Genomic DNA, 13,905 nt, shown 5'->3' with positions numbered 1-13,905 from the left:
CTCTGAGTTTTTTTTTTTTTTTTTGAAAGCTAAAATAAAGTTAAAACTTTAAATTATATTATGTGCTTTGCTCTGCCCCCTACCTTCATTTTATCTTTTTTTCTTTTATTTACTTACTTATTATGTACTTATTTATTTATATTTGTAACTCTTCACTTCTAAGGTATTATTTTTTAAAGTACTCATTTACATAATTGCTAATTAAAATTTCATGATTGCTAAATTCCGTAAAATTTCTTTATACCACACCAGACATTGAAAGGTTAATGCTTTCATTGACTTTTTATTTTAGTATAAACTTTTTTTAAAATTTTAGTAGCAATTAAAAAGCTAGTTTCTGTACCTCAAAGCCAGTCTAACGTAAGTCACATCATCACTATTTTGCAGGGGAGTGTGAAAACGTTTGTCTAGTGCATACAAAGGTTGGAACTCGCTCTCTCATAACAATAGAAATAATTTTGAAGGTTTTTTTTTTGAAATAGAATCCTGTTGTTAGGTTTAATGTGGAATAATATTCTGCATATAATGCGGTAATAACCTAAAAATCACCGATTTTGGACTTAGGTACAGAATTGTTGCTCAGGTACTTCTTTTGGTCTCCAAAAAGAAAAAAAGTGGCAAGTAGAAAAAAAAAGAGTGGCGGCTGATAAATTTGCATCCACTCGACACTGGCGTCCAGAATCGTTTCCTAATCTTGATCTTTATAAATATCACCCTCAAAATTAGAGAGGTCAGTGACAATTTCTTCCAGTGTGCCAACTCTCCTCAACACCTTGATGTAGTATCCGAATGACACGCCTGAGTTCCTTTACACGAGACTCAGGCGTCACTTAACAACCACGTTTGTTTATTCTCAGCATTTATTATTTTTTTATAAACTTTTCAAACATCTGCGTCGTGACCATGTATAATTGCCATGGGCAGGTCAGCTGCAGTGCCTAAAAAAAGAGTTTTAGAGATGCTTGAAGAATGGTGTATTTGATTTCCCACGCGAAAAATAAATCACTGAAACTTGAAATTAGGTCCACTGTTCAAAGAAAATGTTTTATTTTCAGCGGGAGCCAAATATGCATGTTTGTACAATAACACTGAAAAAAGAGGGATGAAAAAAGGAAACTAGTTAAAAACGAAAAATTTTTTTATAAAGCCATTTCCTGTCCAGCGCAGTACTATAATTTGTTTGTAGAAAGCAGAAACTTGAACGTAAGTTTTCACCTGACTGAGGACTAATTCATTCATCGCATTCTTCAGAGGGGAAATTTTAGAAACATTCGGTAGTGAATGAGATTGTGTTTCTTCCGCGCTAATAAATTATAGTTTAGTTTACTGCTTCAATAAAAACAAAATTTATTTTTCGTTTTCACCCGTGCTTATATATATTCATACGCTAAAACTTAGCCATAAATAAATTAAATCATTTCTGGTTCTTCTTAAGAAATGTCAGATTAATTACCACTTATGAGGATGTCATAAAGTACTTTCTGTACATGAAACACGACCCCCCCCCCCTCAAAAAAAAAACTTAGTGAATTGGAGAAGAAACTACTGTACAATTTGTTGATTAAAAAAAAAGGACGATGATAAAAAATGATTTTTTTTCAGTACCTGAAAATTTTTATCCGAAAGTTTCCTAAATAAATCACATAATATTGCATCATATTCACATTAAGCCCCTGTTATCTAAGAGCTGTAAAGTTTTTATGCAATTTTTGGGAATCGTTAAGAAGAACTCATGCGCAAGTAGAAAAACCATAATTTTCAGAAAAGTTCGAGCTAAAGTTAAAGTTATGCTGCCACTTAGTACTAAGAGCGCGCTTACTAATTTTCACATAACTTCGCCCTTAATGCGAATAGTTTAATGAGATTTGTTTGATTTGGTTTTAAATAATCATGCTTCCATTTCAAGTTAAAAAATATATCCATATGGTTTTTTTTTTAAACCATTTGAAAGGTATGTGACTTTTTGGACATTTTAAAGGACACCTTCGGCAGTAATTATTACTATTTTTCATCGTTTCAATAAAGAGACTTTTTTTTTTACAAAATTTAGTGCACCGCAGTAACTGCAATCATTTAATAAAAATTCCATTCACACTTTTAAAAATTAGGTAAGCTTCAAAATAGTATTATAAGTTTTGCATTAAGAATTTCACTACAATTTGTATGTCGCTGATAATCACCTTTAAATGCTACCGCTTCAATTCGCCCTAAATTTTGCTCGGGAGTTTCTCTGATGACTGTGGACGGAGTAGGAGTTATTAATGTTCCACTAGTGTTGAAATCACTTTTACGTAATTGAATAAATTAAATGAATGGACTCAAAAAATTAATGAATACAAAATTAAATGAATAAAACATGAATATTTTTCAGTGTTAACACTGGCGATTTTATTGATTGCTTTTTCTAAAAAGTATCCTTCTTTTTTAAATTTCTAGTGAAGCGCATTATATACGAGGATCTACTCTGCTTTATAACTGCATCGTTTTCTTATACTAATATTGCAGTCGTAGACATTTTGTGTAATATGTCGTAAGTTGCTGCTATACCACATTCGTAGAACAATTGTCGAGTACAAAAATAAAGGCGTTTATAATATATTTGTGTGGTATATTTCATTAATTTTTGTGCATGTTTTATATTTATTTATTCATTTCTGAATTTATTAATGTTTGAAGAAAGTTCATGTGGTTTTCACTCAATTTTCAGAGAATTATTTTGCTATCAGTTATGAGCTTAAATGTGACTATTATAGAAGCAACAGATCAATTTCTTATTAACTTCAACCGAAAGAGCTTTATTTTAAAAAAGCAAAAATATTCAAAGTAGGTCAAACTTTTTAACGAATAAACTTGAATTGAAAATAATGAAAATACACAAATTGATTTGAAAAGGGGTCACAAGTTATAGAACCAAATGAATGAACACCATAATTAATAAAAAGACATTTGTTTACCAAAGAATAAACTTGATGTAGAAAAAGTAGAATTAATTTAAAAAAAAAGAAAAACGTATCGTTTTTGAAATGGTGAAACTTATGGATTTGTAAAAAGTAATTTTGGGTAAATTAGGTGAAACAGATTCTGAAAACTACGTTAAAACAAAATAAATTTGGAGCACTACATCGAAAATTTTAAAGTATTTTAATCTTGATTTCTACGTAAAAATATTGCTGACTTAATGATATTTCTTTCAGCTTGAAGATTTCTGTAATATTTTAAATGGGTTTATCTCCGAGTGTACAAATCGTTGACCTTCCAGTAGGTGGATCTCGGTCTATCAGTTGTCTGTCATAAAATCACCTCCGGCCTAAAATTGCAAAAGCCATAGCACCTACTGATTTAAGTAAAATATCTAGCAATTATTCCTAAGACATCAGGCTGGAGCTGAAAATCAATTAACACGATGGGGCTGTCTACGGTCTTGAAAAAAATGCCCTGTCTTTTGGCAAGTGTCATTGCCTCAAAGTAATTGCAGGACAAACTATGTACTTTCTGAGAAAGCGCAGCCATCAAATATACAGGGAACAGATATATAGGTCTCATGAGTTTAATATGCCGACCTGTGTGGTAAGGCAGTGAAATCACCTTTTTTTCAAATAAAATATATTGAAATGCATTAGTAGCTACTAATAAAATTTTTTTTCCCAATTTTTGGATTATATTTTAAAGATCCACAGTTGTATCAACATGTCATAGAATTTGGATAAAAAACAGAATGAAATTTTTGACTCTTCAGAAAAAAAGTTCTTTTTACCTTGATTAATTAAATTTGATTCATATTTTAAAAATCAAAGAACTTTTACCAAATATTTTCCTACAAAGTTATAGATTAGTGGGCTTTTAAACACGGCGCGAACACCACTCTCATGTATTTCATCATAAACTACAGAAAAAAGTGCATATTAAAAATAAAATATAATGTTAGATTGGATGCAATGAACCAGGACTGCGGACTCGGAACTGACTATGGACTCCTACTCCTGGAATTTTCAAGACTCCTGTACACCGAAATCAGTCGGACTCCGCAGCAATGCAATGAAATATAACTGCTATAACTTATGTATATTTAACGCTGAGTAATTGAAACAGATGCGATTTCCATATTTGAAAAGACTGACTCAGTGGAGCTATTTCACAAGTCATCTTCAAGTGCACGCACTCCGTTTTATGAAGATTTTCCGAGTCTTTATAAAAGAAATGTTTCTGATTTCATTTTAATGAATATAAAACTTTGACCCTAGAGCTATTCTAATATTAAAAACTGATTCGATGTGAATTAATTAGCTATGAAAACAAAATTTTTCAAGTTGAAATTTTTATTTCTATCCAAATTCAATTTTGGCAAGTACTAAAATAAAAAGCTTATAGTTTATAAAAATGTCTTTTGTTACAAAGTATTTTTTTTTAGCTCAAATGTCGGAAGATACGATTCTGTAAAACAGACATCCCTCACTTGAAAGAATTTTACCAGATGAAGTAAACACATCGATTTTTAAAGATTCATCATTATAAAGCGAATCAAGGCAAATGGTTTTGAAGTTGATTTTAAAACGATTCTTGACAAAGGTTCTTAAAATAAGAAAAATATTTTTGCGAGAATTTCGCGAAAATTGCGTGCGAGGGAGAAAGAACGACGAAAAAGAAAAATGAAAGAAAAAAAGAAAAGGGGTAAAAAAAAAAGAACAGGAAAAAGAAAGAAAAAGAGAACTCTCCATTAAAATACAACTGGTGTTCGATGAATTAAAATCCTCGAAACAACGAAAGCAATCAAACACTGGAACAGTTCTATAAATCACAAAGGTTTTACAAGAAATAAACAAGCTTATGTCACAGCTTTATCTCGAAAATGGACTGTCTAATTACGAATAATCATTTCTAAGTTATTCACCGCCATGTCCGTTTCTGATTTTTTCCCTCTCGTTGTCGAGAAATAAGTTAGCTCTCCACACAATTTATAATGTCTGCCTCAAGGATAGACACAACGTCTGGTTCTGATTCCTAAGTTAAAATTCAGCAGTTCAAATGGAATTTTCGAAGCTTTACAAATTAAGGGGGTCGGAGACACATTTTGAAAAAAAAATATTAAGCAGTTGAGAGTTTTGAAATTTTTTGCACTGATTCACCATCTATTTATAAGCAAAATCATAACATAAGTATTTAAAAAATACATATATTTAAATTTAATTTGTTTTTTTTAATGGAGTTACTTTATAAATCGATATAACTCAAATATTCTTGGTCAATTTTCAAATTTTTTTCAAAAAATTATGCAAATATCTAAGTTTTAACTTTTATTCTGCGATTTAGAAAAGATTAATTCAATAATAAATGGAAAATATTTGAAGAAAAATGTGAAGATACTTTTAAAAAATCATACTTTTTTGCAGTAAACGCTTCCTTCAATTTTTCCGAATAAAAATTTAAGTGAACTGTTTGAAAAAGATATGCTCCAAATTTCATTATTTTATCCTTTTCAGATCTTGACTTATAAGAGTTTGAATGCAAAAAAACGGAAGAAATTGCATCACGGAGGAAAACGAGTTTCGAGTTTTTAAGTTAAATACAATTATTAGTTAAATGCATGCAACAAAAATAATTATATCTCTCGTTCTAATTAAGATAGAAACAAGATTCAAACGTCCTTTTAAGCAGAAAAAAACGTAGAAGTTTTCAAATGACAGGAAAAAATTGCAAAGTTTGACGATATTTGTGTCCCGGATCCCCTTAAGCCGAGGAACGGATTCCAATCAGCTGCGAATTCAATGATTTTCAAATGATTGCTCTTAAAACTGCTAATATAATTTGCAGCATTGACGAGATGTATGAACTTGGTTATAGTGACATTGTGTACCGTAACAACTGTGTTATAACGGCATAAAATTTCAGTCCCCTCAATTCACTCATGAACATAAATCATGATCGTCTACACCGTCACTTGGCTATAGCGTCATAAATATTCTGGATCCTTGGCTGACATTTTAAGTGTTTATCGTACATTAAAAAATATAAATAATTAATTCTCTCTAAAATGCTGCTGTATGATTTTTAATAATTAATAATTATTGATTTGATGAATATGTAAATTTGATAGTAAACAATCACATTTTTTTAAATGATGCAAGTAGTAAAAGTTAAGCTTATTTCATGCCAGAGGAGACCTTTCAGTTGGTGATAAAGTAAAAACTATTGAACTCTATCTTAAAGTATTTTTTGTAACTATGCCTTTATATTTTAAATGGAATAAAAATGAATAAACATGGATGGGAAATTTATATTTTGCTATAACTTTTTTCCTTCCAACAATTGAATCATGTTATAAATTTAAATTACATGGGAAAAGTCTAATTTTAAAATAATAATAATTTAGAGACTTTTAAAATAAAGCAGTTAAAAACAAAAGTATATATAACCCTTCTACATATTTTTTTAATGTAAACAAAATGATAAAGGTTTAGCGTTGCAGCAATGAAAATTTTTCCATTTTCCAACGGCAGCCCTACATAAAACTTTTTCTAGGGGGAGAAGTTCAAGGGTAGGGAGGGAAAGGGGTAGGGGTAAAGGGTAGGGGGAAGAAATAGGGGGAGAAGTCAATTTACCGAATTGACACTGCGAACTTTACCTAATGATAAACTACGAGCATGCATATGTATCCGCATTTCTAAAAAGTGACAAAAAAAAAAAAAAAAAAAAAAAAGAGAAAAAAAAAAAAAAAGAAAGAAAGAAAGGAAAAACGAAACAATTGCAGTATTGGAATCCTGCTTCCAAGTTAGCCGATTCGTCAGACAAAATTCGCGGAATAAGGAAATTATATGGGAGGTAGTAGTGATTTCCCGTGACCGGGCGCCTGTGATGTTCTCCTTCCTATATATTATCTTGGAAGTGGCCGAGATCTATAGGGAAAGGTTTGGTCTGCCCCTCTCCTTTCTAATGACAACCCGGGCAGTAATTGCATTAAAAATATAAATAAATAAAAATAAAAAATAAACAGATGCGCGGCTAACAATGCTTCTCGATTTTCCGAAAGAATTGGTTCAACGTCCCAGGTAGCACATGCAACGCTTAGACGTTTCATGAACGTATAAAAGTCACAACGCTGCAGCCAGGGGCGTGCATAGGGGTGGCGGGGGGGGGGGAGAAGAAGAAGGGACACCTGTTGGCCCAGGCCCGAGCCTGAAGGGGGCCCAATATTTTAAAACTAGGGGTGAAATATAGGGGTAAGAAATATGGAGCGGGCCCGGAAAAGTCATTTGTGACGGGCCCCAAAATTTCTGTACACGCCCCTGGCTGCAGCCATTTAAAAACATGTATGAAACGAAGTGTGCTTGCTACCTGAGGTCCAATGTGTGATTTCTTATCGATTTGGATAACACCATAAGTATTGTGAGAGCACTGATTTTTGCGAGCCGTAATTTTCGCGAAAATTAAGATTTTTAAGGTAACAAATGTTCTCATTGTTCTTTATAAAATTATATTTCGATATTAAGTAGGAATGAAGATTCAAATATTTTGTTGCTATACAGTTGTCTATAAACACTTTTAGTTCAGGATCGACTTTTTTACTATTAGTTGCCATTAACATTGCTTCAAATGTTTATGAAATTAAAAAAAAAAAAAAAAAAAAAAAAAAAAGAAAAAAAAGAAAAAAACTTATTTAATAATTCTAAAATTTTGGCTGAATATAAAAGGCAGAGATATTGAAAGAAAATTATAAAATGTATGTTGTAATTGTATGCATAAAAAGTGAATACAATAACTAAAAAAAAAAAAAATCTGACGTGTTTTGGGGCAGAGGTGCAACTGATAGACACATTAATATGTAACTTTCTCCTAACCCCTTTTTTGAAAAGAATATGCATTCACTGAATAAATATTTAAAAAATAAAAGAATGATTAAACCTTTTTAATTCTATATTTTCGTTATTATTATCATTAATTTATAATGACATGTAATCTTTTGTTGCAGAAAATTACATTTATTTATTGTTTGTGAACTCATTCAGCATACTTTCTAGTTTTGGGCATACTAAAAGTAATCTTGTTTTAAAAATTCTTCAGCCAATTAATCGGTGAAAATTGGCCAATTATAGCCGAATACCGATTATTGCCGATAAATCGATGTGTCGCTACACAGGGCCGATCCTAGCAGGTGTGCAGGGTGTGCACCGCACAAGGGCGGCCAAAGCAAGGGGCGGCCGCGGGCCGCATCATATAGTTCTTATAATCAAGCAAAATTCTTCAAGAATTTCTCACAAGATAACTTATAATAAATCGAATAAATATGCTGAATTTTAAATGTTCAATTATCAAAGTACGTAAGGTTCGATTTCCCGACAGCATAGCATAGTTTAAGAAAAATAGAATGTTAGGGAACATTTTGTTGGTTTATTGTCCATTAATATCTACTCTTTACACACATGCTTCATTTGGTTGCAAAATTTGTGACAGAACCGTTAGGCATGGATACATGGGAGGAGAAATGAGGGAAATGGTCCCCCTCCTGAAGCATGAAAGGGTGCCTTCTAAAGGAGCACCGAGGGCGGCCACTGATGTTTACCCCCACCCTTTTATAGACCTTAACAATGAAGACATATTTTATTTATATAAAAAAAAAGAAGCGATACTGATTAGATACTCTCGCAAGCATTTCAAACAACAAATTATGTGTTCAATAATCATGGATGCGTGGAGAGAAAGTGGAAAATTGCGACTCCCCTGGGAGTCAAACATATTTGAATGACGAACTAAAATTTTGTAATTTTCCCCCTTTACGGTAATTTTTTCTAATTAAGATACCGAATGAACTACCCGGTTTCTGAACAAGTAGAGGTCAGGGCTCTTGCACCGGGAAGCAAATTTAAATGTAACTCCAAAACGAAGATCCAAAAGGATGCCATGACCTCCTTGACGAGACTAAAGAAGGCTTAAAATTGTGTTTCTAGGACTTAAATTTCGAAAACTTTCGCTGGTTGAACCACCGATCTTAAGGACCCAATTAAGTCTCTGGTTCACCCCTTTCACGTTAACTTAATCAAACATAGCCTGAAAATGTTGGCTCTAAAATCCAAAAGTTTTCAGTGGACAGCTTTTCCTAATGTCATCAAAAATTGCTTAATGACATTTTTCGGAGTTCTTTTTCGAAATTTTTGCGATGGCGGACCCAGAAATCTATTCCTAACATTACTACCAAAGACAGTCTCAGCGTCTTTAGAGATGTCTCTAATCCCACCCCCTCTCACTTAAGTATTGAATTACTTTTAAATTTAAAAAAAACCGCCTTCAAAAAATACCCAGGAACTAAAAAGCAAAAAATAACTGATTACACTTACATTCTATTTCCTACCCAAACATAGAAATGAAATTTATTTTACAATTCCAGTACAAAAATCAATTAAACTAAACACCGAATTATGAAATAAACACTGATTCAAATTACTATACGATGAATTATTTTAAATACCTAACTAAATATATACGATCTCTTAATTTTTAATAACCTTTTGAAGTCGGGGCCTCCTATAAACAACAACATAACGTAACTGATAACCCACCGAATCCCGAATTTAACACTAATTTAACTAAAGGCGAAATTAGTCTTTAAAAGTAAACCCACTCAGTTACGTTAGGTAGTAGTTTATAGGATAATATAGGATTAATTCATCATATAGTAATTTAAATCAGTGTTTATTTTATAATTCGGTGTTTAGTTTAGTTAATTTTTCTACTGGAATTGTAAAAAATTTCATTTCTATGTTTGGGTAGGAAATATAATGTAAGTGTAATCAGTTATTTTTTGCTTTTTAGTTCCTGGCTATTTTTTGAAGGCGGTTTTTTTTTTACTTAAAAGTAATTTATTTTTTGCTTTTTAGTGGTGTAAATAACACGGCGAGCGTCTCGGAGACTTCCGACGATGTGAAGAAAGGCTTTTTCAAATGTGTAACTAATGTACAAAAAAAATCGTCTTCATCATTTGTTCAACTTTATCAACGTTTGCTTTCCGAAAGCAAATGCACGAGTCACGCCCGCTCTTAGTCTCATCGTTCTCAAACAATGCCTAAAATATGATTTTAGGACTTTAATTTCTAAGAAATTCCGGATTAGAACTGCCTGGCTTATGTAACTTTTTACGGCGCTAGGCCCATCAATGGCCGAAGTGAGGTGGACAAAAGTTAATAGTTGTATTTTTTAGATATTAATATCGAAAAATATCCGAGAAATCCGCCGAAGCTTCCCAGTTTCGTTAATGTCTCCAAAGATAATACATAATGGCGCTTTTAGAAATATCCGCTTGGGAGCCCCAAAACCCTTCCTTCCCAAAAATAGCCCATAATGGATTTAGGCCGCCAGATCCCCTACCATAAGCAAAGACAGCCTAAATTCCGTTTTAAACTCCAATTTCGAAAACTTTCGATAGGAAACGATTGAATCTCCCTCCCTCTAGCAACGTCAACAAAGGTAACCCAAAATTGCGTGTTTAAAATTTTAGTTTCATAAAATTTTCAGGGAGAGCGCGATCCTTCCTAAGTTACACTCACCAAAAATAGCTTCGAGTTGATTTCAATTTTGAAAGAATTTTAGGAATGAGCTCCAATATTACTTTCCCCTGAAGTCTCGAAAAAATTCCAGAAATTGCGTTATTTGACGTCAATTTTGAAAATTTCTCTATGCACCTTGAATATACCCGACTCTTTTGTCCTTTTAACCGAACACAAACAAAGGTGAACTAAAACTATTTTTCATACGCCAATTTCGATAAATTTCTCGGAGCAAGCCCCTCTCCTCCATCCTTCCTCTGATGTCACCGAAGACAGGCTATAAAATGCATTTTTACGACTAGTAAATTTTGGCATCTATTACTTTCTTAAAAGATGTAAATTGTACCTAAGGAGTTTCTTATTATAAAACTTTTCTTCCTTCTTATAAGTTCATCATTCTTCTGTTTTGTTTTCTTTTTTCTTTTTTTTTTTAAATTAGAACTTGGTATAGAAATTTGAAGAAAGATTTATATGGACTTTAAAGATTAGTCAAAATATGCAAATTACCCTTGAGGGGCGGCATATTAGGTCTTTGCACACGGGCGGCCGACACCATAGGATCGGCCCTGTCGCTACATTGTACTTATTGAACGGTAAGGAAGAGAAAAAAAACTTTTTTAACAGTTAAACAAAAATCAAAAACCAATAATGATGTTAATAAAAACAATTTTCAAAGGATTTAAAAATCCTTGAACATTCAAAGGGGTATGTTCAAAGAAAAACTATTTAAATAAACAAATATAAGTTTTATGGAGATAAGTTTTAGAATGTCGAAATTAGAAGCTCCCTATCTTCAACTCATAAAATTTAAAGCAATATTCTGTAATTTAAAATTTAATCGAACGCAACAAAATCTTCAAAAAAGAAAACTTAGAGTGGATTTTTTTTTGTGTGTGTTTTTAAGATAATCCACAATGATTGATCCAAAACTAATGAAAATTAAACTTTTATTTAAAAAATGTTACCATAAGTAACTTCATAGTAATTTATCGAAAATCTATAGTGATTCAGTTAGAAATTTCATTAACTCCAGCCACTAAAGAGTTCATATTATAGTTCAAAATTTAACTACTTAAAATAATGTCATGCGAGTATGATATAAAAGAAAAATCTACATTTTAAAAATTTAGCTCATTAGTCATTTTAAACAAAATTCAATACTTAAAAAAATCTTACAATAAAATCAGTATAGTTGAAATCGCAAATGATTAATATAGTGTCTTGGAGTACAATACATATAAATATTAGTTATTTTCAAGAATGAACTGGAAATTTTGTTTTCCATTTTAACAACCATAATTCATAAACATAAATTTATCAAATGAGCATTTTTGAATTTTTCAAGACGTTTATCAACTCACGCTAAGCAATAACTTGAAAAATGATTTAAACATGTTTGTAACGTTTTCCGAACAAAGGGGGGAAAATTAAATATTACTGCAAATGTCTTTGAAACTGCAACGCTTTAAAAAAGTAATGATAAAATCAAGACAATATCTTTTTCATAGAGCAAAATTCAACTGATTAAAATATTGTCTTGCGATAATGACATAAAATACCAATTCACATTTTTCGAAATTCAGTCATTAGTCATTTTCAACAATAAATTGCAAATTTCGGAAATTTAAATTCATAAAAGTAAATATGGAAATTAAATCAAATTAGACAAAGAAAAATTTTATAACGAGCTTGAATAAATAAAGTTGAAAATTTAATCTGCACATTTGAAGCTATTGAAAGGAAACATCCTGCCAATCAATGTAAGTATTTATCTTTGCAAATTCAATGCTTAAAGATCTTATGATAGAGTAACATAGTGCTTAACTGATTAAAATAGTACCTTGGCGGTTATGATATAATATACTAATTCACAAATTTCAAAATAGAGTTTATTACTCAGTTTCAACAAAAATGGCAAATTTTAGAGATTTTATTTTTTTAAACTAAGTTTGGAACATAAATCAAATTAGGAAAAGAAATATTTTAAATATGTGCAATATGTTTTAATAACAAAGTTTGAAAGTAAAATCGATATGTTTCAAGCAATCGAACGTAAATTGATGCGGGAAAATATAAGTAATTGCAAACGTGTTTAAATATTGAATGCTGGAAAAAAAATAGTAACAAAATCAAAACAGTGTGTAAAATATAGTGCGAAATTTAACTGCTTAAAATAGTGCCTTGCGAGTATAATGTAAAATAAAAATTCATTTTTAAAATTCAGTTCATTAGTCATTTTTAACAAGAAAAAAAAAAAAAAAAAAAAAGAAAGAAAACTGGGCAAATTGGTTTCTATTTCAATGACACGTCTTTAAAATTCAATGTGTTAAAAAATTTAAGACAGTACGCAAAATATAGTGAAAATTTCAATTGATTAAAATAGAACTTTGGGGTAAAAAAAAAAAAAAAAAAAAAAAAAAAAAACACACATTCTCATTTTTCAAAATTCGGTTCATCAGTCATTTTCAATAACGAAATGGAAATTTTGTGTTTTCTATTTTTTACCATGATTCATTAACCTAAATTTTTCTACTGAAAATTAAATATGTACATTTCAAGCACTTAAATACCAACATCGCACCTTAGATGCAGATGTTAAATCAAACTAAATTAAGAAAAAATTAAACGAGTACAATATCTTTGATAAAGTTAAGTTTTAGAATTAAATCTTTTCATTTCAAGCAGTTAAATGTAAACATCATTAACTATTTTATTATTATTTATCCAATTATTATTTATTATTAATTATCCATCATAAATGTAGAAATTTAATGAGAGATTAAGAAACATTTCAATGAAAATAAAATGTTTGAAAAACTAAGTTTGAAAACCAAATTTATGCATTTCAAACTATTAAATACAAACATCCCGCCATACAAGAAGAAAAAAAAAGTATTTACCCCTTCCCGTCCTGCAACGCGAACACACAAGTCAGTCACGATTGTCAACTAATGTGACAGATACATGGCACAACTCTTTTCCACGATTAGAAACAAACCGATGATTGGCACTTGTCGCCGGCTGACCGCGCTACATTTCGACCGCTGCCTACAAGACGAAACGGAGAAGTACTCCCTTCGAACTCAACTTCGCTACTGAGCAGTTGGACCAACTTGCTCTTTCTCTGATAGTTAGATCGGTTAGATCACCGAAGTTTAGTTAAGCCGCGGACACATCTAAAGTGACGACACTGTTTACAAATCGCAGCTCAGACGAAGAAAGGCGCCGGGGGAGTTTTCAGTGAGTTGCTGTGAAATTTGGGGGAACTCGGGGGGAGAAGAAAAAACGAAACCAGAAACAAGATGCGGACGAATCAAACATTTTCGAATTCAACCCGCTCGCTGCGCCGAATCGCTTCCGGAGTATTAGCGTA

At 31.5% G+C, this 13,905-nt stretch overlaps 1 protein-coding gene across 1 annotated transcript in view; it reads right to left on the bottom strand.

Annotated features, from left to right (window-relative positions):
- The window catches only part of LOC129218717 (uncharacterized), an 84,172-nt gene extending 70,620 nt beyond the window's left edge, over nt 1-13,552 (bottom strand). Inside the window, exon 1 of the mRNA XM_054853040.1 lies at nt 13,433-13,552. The gene's annotated coding sequence lies outside the window, so the exon portion shown is untranslated. The remainder of the gene's footprint in view (nt 1-13,432) is intronic.
- Nucleotides 13,553-13,905: the final 353 nt, after the last annotated feature.

Source organism: Uloborus diversus, chromosome 3 (assembly GCF_026930045.1).
Source record: "Uloborus diversus isolate 005 chromosome 3, Udiv.v.3.1, whole genome shotgun sequence".
NCBI classification, from domain to species: domain Eukaryota; kingdom Metazoa; phylum Arthropoda; class Arachnida; order Araneae; family Uloboridae; genus Uloborus; species Uloborus diversus.
The sequence above is the reverse complement of the archived record's forward strand: the minus strand, read 5'-3'. Positions and strand labels throughout refer to the sequence as shown.